This window comes from Ursus americanus, chromosome 7 (assembly GCF_024610735.1).
Source record: "Ursus americanus isolate L20-20 chromosome 7, mUrsAme1.1.p, whole genome shotgun sequence".
NCBI lineage: Eukaryota > Metazoa > Chordata > Mammalia > Carnivora > Ursidae > Ursus > Ursus americanus.
In genome coordinates this window covers 72659995-72677631 of record NC_142133.1, presented here as the reverse complement: position 1 = coordinate 72677631, position 17637 = coordinate 72659995, and the positions used below count along the sequence as shown (strand labels likewise).

At 41.8% G+C, this 17637-nt stretch overlaps 1 protein-coding gene across 3 annotated transcripts in view; it reads left to right on the top strand.

The window, feature by feature from the left end:
- Positions 1-14798, top strand: part of KCNS3 (potassium voltage-gated channel modifier subfamily S member 3) — a 235660-nt gene extending 220862 nt beyond the window's left edge. For all 3 annotated transcript variants that reach the window (XR_015725337.1, XR_015725335.1, XR_015725334.1), the window contains 2 exons: positions 9188-9343; positions 12868-14798. The gene's annotated coding sequence lies outside the window, so the exon portion shown is untranslated. The remainder of the gene's footprint in view (positions 1-9187; positions 9344-12867) is intronic.
- Positions 14799-17637: the final 2839 nt, after the last annotated feature.

The window sequence follows — 17637 nt, the reverse complement described above, 5'->3', positions numbered from 1 at the left end:
TGCAGGAGGTTAAAAGGAGGAGAATGCAGTCAGACTATGCATTTCAGCTCCCATCCTACAAGGTTGCCTCAGGCTGGCTGTGCTCCTTCACCAGTGGTCGCTGTTTTTTTCTGAGATGTCCAGCAATTATGACGGTCACTTCCTGAGATTTGGCATTGCACATTCTTTCCAGCTGAGCGCTGGTCAGAGGGCGGCATCCACCAGCCCTGGGTTACTGTGGTTTCTCCTGCCTGTAACTTTGGAAATAGTGCCTTCAGAATAAAATCTCCTGAAATTATTTCATTTTGAGAGTGCCATCCACTTTCTTTTGAGAGTCTGACTGATATCAATACCCTTCTACTTCCTCTCTGACTTCAACACGTATTTCAGGTTCTAACACCAACACTACCTTCTTTGTAGGGCACTTCCTGCCCCCCCAACCCCCATCTCACTACTACACAGAGAATTATCTGGTCCATTCTCTGACATCCCACTACACCTAAGCTCTCCTCCACTGTGGTTTAAACTGGATTCTCCGGGAGTTATTTCTTGTACATCTGGTTTATCCCTCCCTTTCCATACCAGACAGTGAGCTCTTCAAGGCTGGTGTGTATTTGACTCACCTCTGGTCTCTGGTGTTTTGCTTGCTGCCTGTTCTTTTGTGAGTGGGCTAAGGTCAGCGCTGGGTTGCTGGCAAGGGTCACTGTAATTTTACAGGATGCATCATCTTCTTCTTAGAATTGCTGCTGGTGACATTTAATCCATACAGGGCACTGTGTGTTGGTTTTTCTAACTCTGTTGAGAATCTTGGCGTGATAATATCTACATAATCAGGAAGCCAGAGGGGGTGGGCTTGCTTAACAGGACTTGAAGAGAAACTGCCTCGATTTGCATTATGATTAGTAAACCCAATCAAGTCATGTCCTATCCGTCACTGTGTATTAAGAATCCACTATTGCTCGCAGCTGCATTCACCCTAGGAGGAAGGCATGGCTTTCAGATCAGAGTTTTTGGAAAGCTTACAAAGAGCCTTGGAGACAAAAAGTAAGCAGAGACAAAACACGTTCCTCTTATATTGAGCTCACACACTGGGCAATAATACCAGCTCAAGAAGTCACAGAATCTCCCCCTCTTTCCTCCTTTGCTTCCTTTTCTTATCCTTCCTGCCAGCAGAGGTCTGCAGCCTAAAATGCCAAAGTTTTATAGTAAACAAAAGCCCTCTCTCTCCTCAGCATTTTCTCATGACAAGCAGAGATGTAGGAAGCAAGGATGGCGCAGACTGAGTTTCTAACTTCGTTATTATTGAGAATCCAGGGCTTGTCTGACTCCCCATAGCCCCACGGGCATCTGGGTGGTGGGGGCTGCCGTCCACGGCCCCTTCTTTGGTCACTGTCTCCTTCTGTCTTCTGTCATCTGTCCCTGTACTGCGGGAGTGGGGGGTACAGTAGAGACGGATCAGTCTGCACAGCTGGAGTCCTCCTGGTAACAGCACATGCCCCCCGGGAACCCCGATGCTCGTCAGGTCATCGTATCCACGGACCCAGATGAACTGATCCGATGACAAGACTGGGAACTCCTAGGGCAGGAGTGTTCCGGGTCTCCACTGACGCTTCACCTGCACCGTGAATGTCTTCATCTATCCCCTCTGGGTGCTTTTTGTAAATTCCCCTCATCTTTCTTCTTTGGACGTTTTGATTAAAAATGCTGTCAGCAGAGCAATTTGATGTCCAAAGGAAGATGCTACTTGTGAGGCATTTTTCTTTTTTGAGTCACTGGAATAGGAAATTCTTTTATGCTTGAAAACCTTTCCTTTTTCCCCCATGAACATAAAGTGGAAGCTGACAGAATGTGTTAACTTTGCTGTTTCTGTGTCATTCCGTCTGCCTTGCTCGTGATGACCACATCCAACTTCAGATTCCACAGGCCCAGTGGGGCGGGGTGTGCACAAGGAAAGTGAGGCACTGGGCACCAGATTTGGACTGGCAGGTGAGAAGCAGGAGCCCAGGCAAGGAGGGCCTCGCCCTCGCTGCCCAAGTGTGTCTGCTCTGCATGCTGTGACTCGAGGGACTGCAAAGTGACGGGCAGAAAGCACTTCCAGAAGGACTGCAGGAACGCTGGGCACACCAGTCTCCCAAATCCCTTTCATTAGCACTTGTCTCCATAGCAACCCCATTCCAAGCTCATTTAAATATATGCATGTCATTAATGGGTTTGAAAATCATTTAGTATAAAGCTACTATGTGCCTGGCACCATGTTAAGCACTGGGGGTGGAATTCATCATTATTGTCCTCAGGAAGTTCAAGTCTAATTAGGAGACATATACACATACCCAGCAAGCACACAGTGGCAGGGGAGCAAAGGGGAGGGTCTCCCAATCTGAGCTCGGCAGGTGCTCCACTGTAAATCCTCCCTACTGACCGCAGAGCCACTAAGGGACAAGTAGATGAGGGCAGTCTCGTGGTTTATCTTATTCTCTTCCTCAGGGTTTCAACCCACGAGCTTGGTAAAGAGGCATTCACCTTTTAGTCCACTGAAATTGTCCTCAGAGGCTGACAAAAATAAGAGCCTTGGGGCTCCTGGGTGGTACAGTTGGTTAAGCATCTGTCTCTTGGTTTCAGCTCAGATCATGATCTCAGGGTGAAGAGATCGAACCCACATTGGGTTCCATGCTCAGCATGGAGTCTGCTTAAGACTCTTTCTTCCTCTCCCTGCGCCTTCTGCTTGTCCTGTCTCTCTTCCTCCCTCTCTCTCTAAAATAAATAAATAAATCTTAAAAAAAAAAAAAAGCCTCCAGAAGCTTCTTATGAAAGTGTAGTCTGAGTGAAGACCTATATCTAAAATGGTGGCTATCTGTGTCTGAACTCCAGGGAAACGCTGGGGTGCATGGGCTTCTGGAGTGCAGGGACTGTGTTTTTTGTATTCACGGAACCCATTGGGTGCTTGGCACAGCTAGAAACTCAGTAACTGAATTATGTAATGACTTAATGAGTTAGGAGTTGAGTGATCTGAGTTCTAGCAGAGTGGTTTTTGATCTATCACCTTTTCCTCATCTTGGTTTCCTCATCTGTGAAATGAGGGTTCGTGTTTAAAGAGTTCCAAGAATGCCTCTTGCTCTGATATTTTCTCAGTCCATAAGATAACATAAAACAAAACAAAAATCCACCCTCTCAGAAAGGAAGGGGGCCCGGCGTGGCTGGCCATGCCCAGGAAGGGAAGAGCAGCTCTCTGAAGGGTGTGTGATACCAGCTCATGTCCTCAGCTGAAGTCAAATATGCTCCAAGGCCAACACACTTCACGGTGGAGAGTTTGAGGTTGATTGAACAGTTCAGAGATTAAATATTCAAGGTTAAAGATACATTTCCATTAAGAGGATCTATATCCCTGTTACGCTCAAGAGGACTATATTTTTTTAGTGCTTCTTGTTTAGTGTTCTTTGGAAATTAATCATTACAGTTGATTGAAAGGGGTCAAGGACGAAATGGTATGTTTGCATCCTTATTCCACTCAAGTGTTGGACAGAGGAACTGCTTCACGGCAAAAGTGATTGATGGGGAAAAGGCAGGACCACACCCACTCATTTCCTACTCATGCCCCAGGGTCAGGATGAAGAGCCACTCTGAATGGAGCGCCTGTGTTACACTCCAAAGTTAACCCTTTAAATAGTTCACTGAAAATTCAGCCCAGAATTTTCATTTGAATCTCTGCTGACATTTGAAGAACTCTGGAAGACAAGAGCCATTTCTTGGAGGTTGTTTCCATTTTTCTAGATTCGGGCATGTAGGGACATGAATTTGAAGTTGTGTCGAAAATTAGGTGATGAGCATAGTGAGAAAAAAGACAGGCGGGATGCTGGATAAAGTAAAAAAAATCACTCATTAGGAATCGTGCAGAAGTTGTCCTGCATGATAACTAATACGGGAGACGTCATCATAAAAATTTATTGTTCAGAGACAGAAAACATCATGTCTGGAGAGAAAGAATTGATAGAAAAGGCAGTTAAGGGCTTTGGAAAGAAGTGGGATTCAGGATAGGGTTTTAATCCTGGAGGACAGGAAGGTCAAGGCATGTATCGATTTGGAGAAGAATGAAGAACATGGCCTAAAAAGCTGGGCAAATGAACTGTTTCCACTGTGTTCCATGACCAACACCAGTGCACTTGACTGTATCCCGTCCCTCCCTGCATGCCTCCAGTATTGATCCCTGAAGCTGGGTCAGGCAGAAAGTGAAAGCCAGCTAGTTTCAGCTTCTAAGGGTACGGGGGTCAAGGAACCTGACAAGCCATCGCAATACCAGTATGCTCAGGAAAGTTCTATCTCTAAACATTCTTTGTTTTCAAGGTTTTCAGAAATTTGAGCATTTTGAAATTCTTTAGAAAAGGATGAATGAAGGTCTGAGGCTCTTCAATAGTTAAATCCATTTCAATTTCAAGTAAAATAATTCCTCAGGACAAGAGGAAGGTTTTAGTTCTCAGATCAGGTGGTCATTAGCTAAGCTATTGTCCATCTGCTAACTTCAAACTTACTGACTTCTTTTGGGAAATGAAAATAAAAAGCAGAATTTTAAAAGAGAGACCAGAATGAGGTTCATGTCCTGCCAACCATAAAAGGCGCCATTTGAACTTATGAATAATAAATAGGAGGGTTTTCACTTGGACTCAATTTTCTTGGCTGCTACCAAACTTTCATACAAAACAAATAACTATTAACTTATATGCCAGTGACCTCTCAGGACACATTGAGAAATGCCGCAGGAACTCTAGATGATGTTAGGAATCGTTTTTAGTGTGAAGTGAGACTTATAATTCCTGCTTATTGAGGTTTTTACCCTTGTAAAAGTCTCCAAGTGTAGAGAAATGCAGGAAAGCTTCCTGTAGGAGACCATGTGCTGATTCAAATGAGTGAAATAAAAACATGGGAGAGAAAATCCTCTTACCTGATTCTTCACACTGCAATTTCATACAGGATTCTAAGGGAGGGAGCGTGGGTTAGGAAGACACTCAAGACTGGTCTGGTGATGCTTTTATTTTTTATTTTTATTTTTATTTTTTAAAGATTTTATTTATTTATTTGACAGAGATAGAGACAGCCAGCAAGAGAGGGAACACAAGCAGGGAGAGTGGGAGAGGAAGAAGCAGGCTCACAGCAGAGGAGCCCGATGTGGGGCTCGATCCCATAACGCCGGGATCACGCCCTGAGCCGAAGGCAGATGCTTAACCGCTGTGCCAACCAGGCGCCCCTGGTGATGCTTTTAAAAGCTGTGAGGTCTTATCAAGTCTTTTCTCCTTATTGGCAATATTATAAAACCTACTTAGAGAATTATTTTGAAAACAAATAAGTGAATATAAAGGTACTTTGTTAAACTATCAAATATGAGTATTCTTAAGTTTAAATCCAACTCTTTACATATTAGATTGCCTACATTAAAATGTGAGGGTACAACTGTGTTTGCTGAAGTTGAGAGTCTGGGTCTATCAGGATACTTCTTTGAAGCAAAAGTTGTAAGGAAAAAGAACAGGTTTCATAGGGCAATAGAGGCTTCTTCATTTTCTTTTATCTTACTTTCTTTTGTTCATTTCTTCATTTTAAAATTGCTTGCCAAATGAATGAGACAGGAGCCATTATTTTTCCCTTTTCCTTGAATGTAAGGGAGAGTAGGATGGTGTGGACCGTGAGCTGAAGAACCCTGGCCAGGGCCAAGGGCAGTGGCCATCCTTAAATACCACCTATCAGGAATAAGGAGACAGGTCCTCACAGTAAAATACTTCTTGGGACAGATCTTTATGATTCTCAGAATTCAAGGAGCATGACCAGTCCTGGCATTGACCAAATTTGTACTTCATTTTTTAAAAAGATTTTTATTTATTTATATGACAGAGAGAGAGAGAGAAGGAGAGCACAAGCAAGGGGGGGGGGAGGGACAGAGGCAGAGGGAGAAGCAGACTCCCTGCTGAGCAGGAAGCCTGAGGCAGGGCTCCATCCCAGGACCCCAGGATCATGACCTGAGCTTAAGGCAGACGCTTAACTGACTGAGCCACCCAGGTGCCCCTGTACTTCAGTTTCCAGACTATAAACTCAGATCCATAAACATGTGTCTTTATATTTGGAATTTTGAGCAACATTTAAAAACATGTTTTAAACTTCATTATGCGAGATTGGGCTTCCTTTGTTTGGGAGAGGGACAATTCTGAAGACGAAGAGTGCTGTTGTTCTTGATTTTTCCTCTGGTGCTATTCTTCCTGGGAGCACAACCCACTTTACTGACAATGTCACATTATTCCTCACAAAAAATGGTGTCTCCTATAATTGCCTTTCTCCCAAATGTTCCTAGAAGAAATGAGATTGGAGCCATTTGTGAGAAATTGAAGAATTCAAAGAACTTCCAAGATCAGAATGAAAAGGACTTAAGTCTTTCAGTTGGCAGGAAAAAATAATCACCAGGGTCTCTTGAGGAACAGAATCAATTGTTCACCTTCCTCTGAGACACATGCATTTGCTGAACCAAGGTATGCCATGGGTACGCTTCAAGGACGCTCCTAAAATGTAGCCCGGGGGGAATTTCAAAAGAAAACTAAATTTGTTGGTTTCTGACTTATGCATATCATTAGAGTCAGAGAGTAACGGGGAAGGAAGATTCTTATTTGCTAAATGAAATGTTGTTAAGTCCATGTAGTAAAAGATGTCAAATAAATTTATATGGGAGACAGAAAATGGGACTTGCAATCATTTAGGCATGAGCAATATTTTATTTTTATTATCCCCATCCTTCTCAAAGGATTTTAAGAAAATTATGTAATCTTCAAGATTAAGGGCGAGAATTATTTAATCAGACTTGGGAATGACCTGTGACCTAGTCCAACCTTCCTCACAAGATCTCCCCCGAAAGGAGGTCATTCCACCTCAGTGTGAGCATATATGATGACTACATGTCCATCTCATTGCTTGGCAGCTTCTGGGTTAGAAACTTCTTATATTAAGCCAAAATTTGTATCAATATAACTTTTAGCCACTGGTCTTAAATTCTGCCTCACGGATATACTTTTTTTACAGCCTCTCAAGAATTTGAAGTCAGCTTTTTTATCCTTTCTTGGCAAGTCTTCTTTGGAGGAATCTAAAAGGAAATTATACGTTGTTTCCTCCAGTACCTTAGGCAGATTTGGGACATGTTTGCAGAAGTCTGAAAGTCTCTTTTATTCTGTGGATGACACCTAGACTTTACTGTCTTTCCTGATGAGAGCAGGCTGTTGGATCTAGACAAAAGTGCTTTCTCAGTCAACAGAGATAGCGAGATGTCTCAGCTATGGATTAAAAAAGATAGAATTGTTCTTTTCTCTTGGCTCTTCACTTTCTTAGGGATATATAGATATAGATATATAGATATAGATAGATAGATAGATAGATAGATAGATAGATATGAAATTATTAGTTCTCTGGTATCTCCGTACTGCCTATTGGAATGGCCATGAAGGTTGCAACCCCAGAAGTAATCTCTAGATTTCCCTGATACCTGAAGTTCAGTCAACATTGAGCTTTACCTTCCTTTCTTAGTTGATAGCAATTGAAAATGCCATCGGAACAGCCACTGATGTCATTGATCAACTGGGACTGATTGATACACATTAACCAGGACCTGATTTTCCTTTTAGCCTTCTAGTTTCTGAGAAAAAAACAAAAACAAAAACAAAACAAAAAAAACAAAACTGTTCTTAATGAAGATACTGGTTGGAGTAGCTGGGATCATAAATGTAAGGTTGGTGTGTCATTCGACAACAGACCACCAGCCTCAGAGTTCCCCTGTCTCACCTCACCTTTGTGGAGTGGTTGTCTGCCCTGCGGCAATTTTGCAGAGACCCTAATGGTTTACCCATTGTGCCAATTGTTTAAGATGCACAATATTCTTACTACTGTATTTCTGGTGGGATAAATCTCCTCCTACTTAAATGATGAGTAGTTGGGATAATTTTCTCACATTCAGATATTTTTATCAAAAGAAAAAAGTTAGCTCATGATCTGGAAGGGACAATAAAGTCAAATACTAAATTCAGAACATAATTCCTTCACATTGAAGTAGAAGATGAGAAAGAAAGCTAGCAATTAAAAACAATAAACTTTATTGAGTTGTAAATTACACTTAATCTTTGAACAATGCACACAGTCAAAAATTCCACATGTAAATTTTGGCTCCTATTAGTCACTATTAGCCTACTCTTGATCAGAAGTCTTACTGATAACATAAACAGTCGATTAACACATATTATGTGTGTTATATACTATATTCTTCCAATAAAGTAAGCTAGAGAAAAGAAGAAAATGTTATTAAGAAAACCATAAGGAAGGGAAAATATATTTACAGTACTGTGCTGTATTTATATAAAAAAAATCCACATATAAGTGGATCCATGCTATTCAAACCTGTGTTGTTCAAGGGCCAACTGTATATACCAATATATACGACGCACCCATGTTATGTGTACATTCCTATGAGTTTTGAAAAACGTATAGACCCGTGTAATGACTGCGCCAATGAAGAAATACAACATTTCTATCATGTTAGAAAGTTCTAGACAATTTTGATGCCCCCCAATCCTTGGCCCAAGGCAAACACCAATTGGATTTCCGCCAATTTTATATTAGATTTGTCTTACTAGAGTTCATATAAATAGAATTACAAAGTATGCATTCTTTTATGTCTGACTTCTTTCACTCGGTGTGATTTTGAGAGAGTCGTTCATGCTGTTGCATGAAGCGATACGTCAGTCATTCTGCTTACTGCTGAGTATTATTCCATTGTATGCACGTCTGACGCTTTGTTCATCCACCATCTGTTGATGGACATTGATGTAAAATTACTGAGTCATTTATGTAAAATTACTGGAATTACTGAGTGTTATGGTAAATGTCATGTTTAACTTTATAAGAAACTGCCAAATTGTTTTCCAATGTGGTTGTATCCTTTCACATTACCTCCAGCAATACATAAAAGTTCCAATTTTTCCACATCTTTCCAACAAAGGTAATTTAGTCTTTTTAATTTTAGCATTCAGATGGGGGTTAGAGGCATTTCATTGTGGTTTACATTTCTTTGATGATTAATGTTAATCGTATTTTGGCATATATTGGTCATTCGCATACTTTTTGTGATGTATCAATGCAAAAATTTTGTCTATTTTTTTTTTTTAAGATTTTATTTATTTATTTATTTATTTGACAGAGAGACAGCCAGCCAGCAAGAGAGGAAACACAAGCAGGGGGAGTGCGAGAGGAAGAAGCAGGCTCCCAGTGGAGAAGCCTGATGCAGGGCTCATTCCCAGGACTCTGGGATCAGGCCCTGAGCCAAAGGCAGACACTTAACAACTGAGCCACCCAGGTGCCCCTATTTTGTCTATTTTTTTAATTGGGTGTTTAAGTTGTAATTGCTTTTATAAATTTTGGACCGAAGTTCTACAGATGTTGTTATAGATGTGATTACATAAGTGAGTTTTATATGTGTGCATATACAGATAGATGGTTTTCAACCAGTTAATGGACTATCTTTCCACTTTTAAAAAGGAATATTTTGAAGAATAGACATTTCAAACTTGCTTTTTATATTTTATCTAAGAGCTCTTTGCTTACCTCAAAGTCACAAATATTAGACTATAAATATAAATATGAATGTTTCATTTCTAGCAGTCCCCTTCTGAGTAACACTGTATCATTTCCCTCAAAATGTAGGAGCTTTAAAACATCATGCTTTCATTTCTTCCCTCCCATCCTTTGTGTTTTTGTTTTCATATATTTTACTTATACATATGTTATAAATCTCATAATGCACTTTTATTATTTTAAAATTAATTATCTCCTAAGAAATTAAATTTTTTCACTTATATTTACGTCCATATTTACCATTTCTGGCAGTTTTAATTCCTTTTAATAGACCAGAGTTTCTATATAGTATCATTTTCTCTCTAGCTGAAGAATTTCCATTAATATTTTTTTGGAGTGCAGATTTTCTGGAGACAAATGATTTCACATTTAGTTATCTGAAAGCCTTTATTTTGCCTGCATTTTTGAATGGCATTTTCAATACAGAATAGACTCCTAGTTCTTCGACCAAGGCGTGACCCCTGTAGGTCTTCTCCAGGTGGTCAGGGGACTTTCCTCTCCAGCTGGTTGAAGAGTCACTGTCTTCTCACTTTGTGTATCATTTGGAAATTGTTTAGCTTATGGCTCCCCAGTCACGCTTTCCTTGGCTGTGAGCAGCATAGGCTTATGCAAGCACAGCTCAGTGTTCAGCAAAGACTCAAGGACACAGCAAGCAGACTTCTGGAGGTTTTTTCCATAGCACCCTCCTCTCTAGAACTTTTTCTTGCATTTTTCAGCTGCCTCATCTTCCCTGGACTCTAATCTAATTTCTGTCCCAATTTAGAACAGTCTCCTTCCTCAGCTTGGTCTCCCCTCTCTGCGCGATGGTCCAAAATATGGACAGAAACCTGGGATGATTGTAAGATTTCCCTTGCTATTTTTACTTTGTGGCTTATAGATGGGTCTTTATTCAAAATTATATTATGGCTCTATTAGAGTTTGAAATGAAATTCTTGCCACATACAGCTAGAAAACTGGACAAAATCTATGAAACATTTGTTTATCAATATTGGAAAATAAGGAGCAGAAGATGGTGATCTCAGAGAGAAGGGGAACGATACTCTTGCTGATGTGATATGGGCCAGGAGCCAATGGTCCAAAAAAGAATTCTTGAAATGTTTTTGGTGCAAAAAAGGTGATTTTATTAAAGCCCGGGGACAGGACCCATAAGCAGAAAGAGCTGCACTGGGGTTGTGAGGAGTGACTGATTATATCCTTTCAAGTTGGAGAGTAGGGGGTAGGGATAGTGTGAGTCTCTAAGAATTTGGCAGCAAGGTTTTCAGGACCTTGAGGGGACAGCTCTTTTACTACTGTCTAGTAAAGCCTTAGTCATGAGACCCTTCAGATGTGTGTCAGTGGACCAAATGTTTGGAGGATGATTGCTAATATATATCTTGGTGGGGGCGTAGAGACAAAGGAAGTTGCCAAAGGATTTTTATATGTTAAAGAAGACAGAGGATCCTGGAGGTTGGGGTGATGTCAAGCTGGGGTTGCCTTTTGCCTCTAGTAAAGCATTAATTTTGAAGCAGCCGAGTTCCTTGAGGAGGTCACTCTGCCTGTCCCGAGTACTTGTCAATGGGCTGCAAGCTGTAAGGCCATTTCATTTTTTCCACATTTCTTTTGCCTTTGTTCTCCACATTATTGCCACTACCCTGTAATATTTTTCCAGAACTCTTCCTATAATTTTTTTTGTATACACTCATCAAACCTGTAAGAAGCAGAAAAACAAGGTTTCTTCCTTCGACTCACTATCCTTCTCAGGTGCATATGTGCTCATCTGTCTTTTGACCAATATTTTATATTGGACATTTTTAGTAGACGAATGGTTGCTGTTCAGGTTCTGAAACCTGAAGATTGAAGATTCATACCATATTCAAAGTATAGTGTGGAATAAGCAGAGTTGGGAAAAGTCATCGATGTCAAAATGAGGGATTCTCTGGGTTGGTTATTGGATTCCACACTCTTTGCAGAGTGCCTTTTGTGAATTCATCCATTCTTTGTCTTCTGTCTTTGAATCTGTCATAACATGTAAGTAAGCATTACTATCATTTTGAAACCTGAAGGACAGCAGTTTAAAACATATCATTCCACTGAAAGTCTGCAATAAAATAATTGCTTATGGGAAAGTTAGCGAGTAAATACTGTTTTTTGAGGGTGCCACCTCCCTGTTTGCTCTGGGCTCCTGGCATTTAGCTTTTCTTGACTCTCCATGCCTGGTAAACATTAGGAATGGGAAGGACAATACATCATGAACTTCTGGAGAAGTAAAGAAAGTTAGGTCTCTGTGAACCTACCAGAGCTTCTTGGTCACGGGGTTTTCTCCACTGTAGGTTGAGGAAGGAATCTTGATCTGGTGTGACCATTTGAGTTTTTTCACTTCCCTTTGTTGGTGAGTGGTTAACATAATCAAGAAACCCATAAATTCTCAACTCTATGGATTTCTGGAGATTGTCTTAACCCAAAAGAAAAAAGTTCACCTGGGATGGGTAACTTTGCAGCAAGGCAGAAGAGCCTACGGTCTTGATAACTTGATAACTGATTTTGTCCCTAAATATGCAAGCCTATTTCAAATCCTTTATGCACAGGCTTATCCTTTCTCCAAACCAAACTTTCCACACAGTGTTTTCTCTTCCTGGAATGGCCTCCCCTACTCTGTCCCCCAGGACAACTTTAGGCACTATTTAAATTTCAATTCAAAGCTTCTCTATGAAATCTTATCTTCCTTTATCAAGCAAATCTATTTGCCACCTTTTCTATGCTTCCTATATATTCAGTACAACAGTTAATTATATGTGGTTATTCATTTTCATGCTGATCTCCACACCAGACTGATTTCCTTGAGTCCAGGGCCACATGACATGTATCTCTTTAATTTCGAGGGCCTGTCAAATTCCGCTTCTAATGCTTAGACATCCCCGTATTCTTTCTAGACATGTAGGGTTGTTCTTCAAAGTGTGTGTCATTTCCTTCTATTCTCTAGCCACCTGTGAGCCTTAAATGGTTACTGGAATGTTCTTCTCTCACCTTAGGGTATTTTGGACAGTGGAGCTGCTCCGCTGATCTGCATTAAGAAGAAAGAGTAATTAGTCACAAACTATTTGTGTTTGCATTAGATGACTAATTTACATTTGAAATATAATCAGCTGAAGTACTGAGACTAAATGCATAGCATTTATTCACCAGTCAGAATAAGGCTTCCCAAGTGACCGAAATCGTTGAGAATGTGATACTTCGTTCATTTTAGATTTCCTTTGTTTCACTTTGCAGAATCCTAAATGTTGGAGGAAGTCATGGAGAGGACGTGACTGCAGATTGACCCCCAAGCTGGCCCAGGGCAATCAGAGCTCCTTCAGAGCTTCCCTCTCCTTGGACTGTAGTCACTCGCCTTCACAGAATGGGAGCTGTTTTCGAGGAAAAAGCCTTGAGAGACAATGTGTTATTGAGGCCCTCTGGGAGGTTTCTGTGACGAGACCCACTTAAGGCTTCTGTATAATCCTTCACGATTCTGGTGCGTGGTGAAGAGATCATCTCATTCTGTGGCGCCCAGGACGAGCCTCCTATGTAAGTTCCCTTGCTTATTAAGGCGGCCACCTACCAGTCTAGAATGGTATGCCTCTTTCTTGGGTTTCTCCTTGCCCTCGGGGGCCCAATTTGGGATTTCACCTGGGAAGCCCCTAAGGGTGCAACTTACACTGAAATAATGATGGCCTTCCATCCCTGCCTTCACACCAACTCTTACACTTTCAAAGGCCCCTTGGGGCGATACTTTCAATTCACGAGATGCTTTGTTGCAGTGAGCCTGGCTCCTGTACCACAAAGAATAATAATGCAAGCTCTCTGCCCTTCAGAAGTCACAGTGCGGTGGTGAAATACCACCTGATAGCTTATGCAAGGCACTCACGCATGCGTACACGTACGCACGCGCATGGATACACAGCCGGAACTCAGGTGAGAGGGCAATACATTCTCTCTACGTTTGACGTCTATTAACATTGATCCTTTCACCTCATCCTGGTAAGAATCCTGCGAGGCAGCTGTATTGATTAGGTTTGTGTTCAGTAGTGAATGACAGTTATCCTCAAATAAGAGGCTTAAGCAGGATATATATTTATTTCTTTTCTAAGTAAAAGAAGTGAAGTTGGTAGTCCAAGGCTAGTACAGTCACAGAGGAGTCTAGATCCTTCCAGCTTTCTTCCACGGAGTCTCTAGAAGGCGACCGTCATATCATCAGCAAGGTTCATGATGAATGAGCTTGGAGGAGGGAGTGGATATCCTTCCTTTCGGGAGACTCGTGGAAGTCTCATGCGCTGTTTTACGTTGGTACGAAATCCGCAGTCTGCACCATAGGAGGCTTGTCGTCGGACCTTGCAGGTGGGAACCCCCAGGCCCAGGGAACAATGTGCGGGTGCACGGAGCTAGAAGGCTTAGCTTCTGGGGTTCAGTCATTTACTAAAGATGAGACTTGGAGCAAATGGCTCACGTCTGCGCGTGCTAGTCTTCGCCCTGGAAAGAACTGGTAGGAGCGATATTTTGGAGAGATCTGGGGGAGATTGTCCTGCATGAGAGACACTTTGCAACGATTAAAGGACAGAGCTCAAGTGAGAACAGTGGCGAACTCTGAAGAGCTGTACTAACTAGTTCTCACCGGACCTGAAACTGTGCTTACGTCATCACCATCAGGAGAGTCAGACAATGAAATAGAAGGTGGTGCTTCATGTTTTCAGAAGCCAGCAGAGAGAAGGTTGTGATGGCGGTCCAGCTACTTCCTCTGAGAGATGTGTGGATTCTCTGCCCCCTTGCCCTTCGGAGCGCCTGTATGTTGTTTCCCCAGAAAGATCGAAGCATGCCTGTTTCTGGGGGTGCTACTTAGAGCAAGAAAGCCGAATCCAGCTTCATCCTAGTGTGGACTCAGAATGAGCCAGACTGAGATAACTCTGGAATGCGGGGACCAGACAGCTTCAGAGAAGCCGCGCATCTTATAAACCCGCCACCTGGTGGGAACAGCCCTGGAGCAGGGAAATTGGGGTTCTCAGCAGCAGTGGTCCTATCCCGTGCCCCAACCTCAGATCGGTGAGTTTTTATCAGAGCCCTGCCAGGGGGTGAGGACTTGACAGGAGGTAGCTAGCTTTCTAGGGACTTAATTTGCTTTAATAGGACCGAACCCTTTCTCCTTGATTTATAAGCTGTTTCTTCAAAGTTCTTTCCTCTATTTTGCTGATGTAATGATTCACTTTTCTGATAAAATAGCTTCAAAGTAAAGAAAGTTCCAATAATTCCTTTCTATCAGGGAGAAATTGAGGTAGAGACAGAAATAGCAAATGATCCTTCAGAGGATGGGGTGTACATGGTTCTGGCTGTGCTGCTTACCTGTTCTGGGTTCTTGAATACATTATTTAGAATTTCTGAGCTTTGGTTTCCTCATCTGCAAAATGGGGCTGAGACTATGTGCCTCTCAAAGCTGTAGTGAGAGCACAGAGCCTGGCACGCAGAAGTTTTCCTCATCCAATAAGCCACCCTTGGTATTACTCAGCCCATGTCAAGGTTGAATGAAGGCACCCACGACGCCTAACTGAAGTCTAATGCTCTCTCTCTCTCTTTTTTTTTTTTTAAGATTTTATTTATTTATTTGAGGGAATGAGAGCATGCACGTGAGTGGGGTGGGCGGGAGGGAGAAGAAGGGGGAAAGAGTCCCAAGCAGATTATGTGCTGAGTGGGCAGCATGGTGTAGGGCTCGATCTCATGACCCTGAGATCATGACCTGAGCCAAAATCAAGAGTCTGGCACCTAACCGACTGAGCCACCCAAGCACCCGCTAGTGCTCTTTCTACTTCATGACAGTGCCCTTCTTGACCCCTCACTCTGGCCATAGTCAAAATGTAGGCTGCCAGCCTCTTTATCTGGCTGCAGGTAGGGAGAGAGAAACAGTCTGCTTAGATCATGCATGGGGTGATAGTCAGAGCTCTCAGTACAGAAAAACAAGAAGAGATTACTTCACCCTCAATTTACAGCTGGAAAAACAGAGACCCCAGAGGGAGAGAGGGACTTTCTGGAAATCAACAGCTTTGCTTTTATTTTAGTGATTTTTTTTTTTTTTTTAACCTTTCCGGATTGCAACAAAGTCCAAGTATTTATGGATTTTTCTGTTCTGCCTTGTCTGGTCTCATATGCAAAGGGCAACATTTGGCACAGAAGGAAAGTAAAACCCAATTATGGCCGTCTGCAGTAGCTGGCACAGTTAGAATTTTAATATACACTTAATAGTGGTTTTATGACTCTCCATTTACAGCAGGCTGGCTTCTCCTTCCTGTCACTAATGAAATGTATTACTCTGGTTCATCATGGATAGAATGGGTCAATGAATATTGTAGTACTCTGAAGGGGATAAACCACTGTTCAAATGCTTTGTATGAAATGTCGTTGGTCTTATTAGTATTGCTACTTTGATTCTTCAAATTTTCAGCTTTGCAACCAGAATTATTCCTTGAAGTGTCATTTTTGTCCACCATTCAGAAAATTAGCTTTTGATGGGGAGGGAGACAGAAGGAGGAGGTCTGATCCCATAGGAGAGGTTCTGCTGAAAGCGTTTTAGTAATACAGTCCTGGATAGGACCTTAAAGATCTCTGATACACCTCCCTGATTTTTTACATAAGGACAATAAGGCCTGGAAATAGAAGTAACTTGCTCAAGGTCCTATGATCAGATGGCTGCAGAACAGGGACCAAGCACCTTGATTTGGAAGACAATATATAGAGCTTACATATAAATTGTCTTTGTTCTTTAGTATCTTGGGACAAAGTAAAGAGTTTAGGTAACACATCACCTATTTAAATTTAGAGGAATAAGTCCATCAACAGAAAAATAAAGCAAAAAAAAAAAAAAATCCTGCTTGGTGAATACTTTCAAGCAGAATGTAAGCTAGATTGTTAGCTCTTTGAAAGCAGCCATGTTTACCTTTATAACATTGAGCTGAGCACTTAAAAAATATGCAAGTGATTGATTAATTTAAAAAGTTCTGAGATGAGCTAAGTCATTTCATTGCATGGGTAATGATTATCTTTTTGGTTCCCCCAGCCAGCTGAGAGAGAGGGAGAGTGTAATGTGTGTCTTCTTATCTCTATCAGGGCTCTAGGTCATGGGGTTGGGGTTGGAGTTGGGGTTGGTGACCAATTTCTGCTCTTCTTTACTGAGAGGTCGAATAGTCATGCATGCAGTTCATTTCCTGGAAGTGTAATTCCTGTAAGGGGTAAAGCTGGCCTTGCCGGGCCCTGGGTATATTTTACGTGTTGGGCATTTCTGACCTCTGAGCCAATTACCTGGCCAGGGGCAGTGATTCAGCCAATGTTAAAAGGTTCTGCGTCCATGGTAGGGCCCAATATAGCAGCCTGGTCACTTGGGAGCCAGGACAGAAGATTCTAGCACTCCAGAGGTTCTGTGGTTTGCTGAAAGTGCCTGTAGAAGGAGGCTACTTCCATGCAAAGACTACAAGGGATGCCTCGAACCTGGAAGAGAGATTTCTGGTGTTGCTGGTACAGAGCTGGGCTCCACTGTGGGTCTCTCTCTGTTGCAACTCAAAGATGTGGGCTTGATCCTGTCTGTCCTTTCATGTTGCTGCAAAGTCAGAAGACAGCCTGTTCCAAAGACAGCCCCTGTCAAAGAAACAATCTCTGTGTTGTTTCTGTTCATCAGACAGACTGGTTTGATAATAATTTAGCAGAAATAATATTAATAAGAACAATGACACATACAGTAATAAAAAGAAACGTTAATTAAATGACTACGATTTTCAGATACTTTATAAACATTGTCTTATCTGAGTTTTACTTAGCCTTCAGAGGGAGGTATCATTCAACCCATTTCACAGATATGGACGTTGTGACTCACAATAGTAGACCAAGTTGCTCAGGGTCGCAGAAGCTAAATAAAGTACTAAGGAGAAATTTTTGTGCTTGAAACAATTCCTCTCTGACCCTAAAGTCAGTGTCCTTTCTGTAGCATTGCATATTTGCACATTTATTTGCAATTTACAAACCAGATTC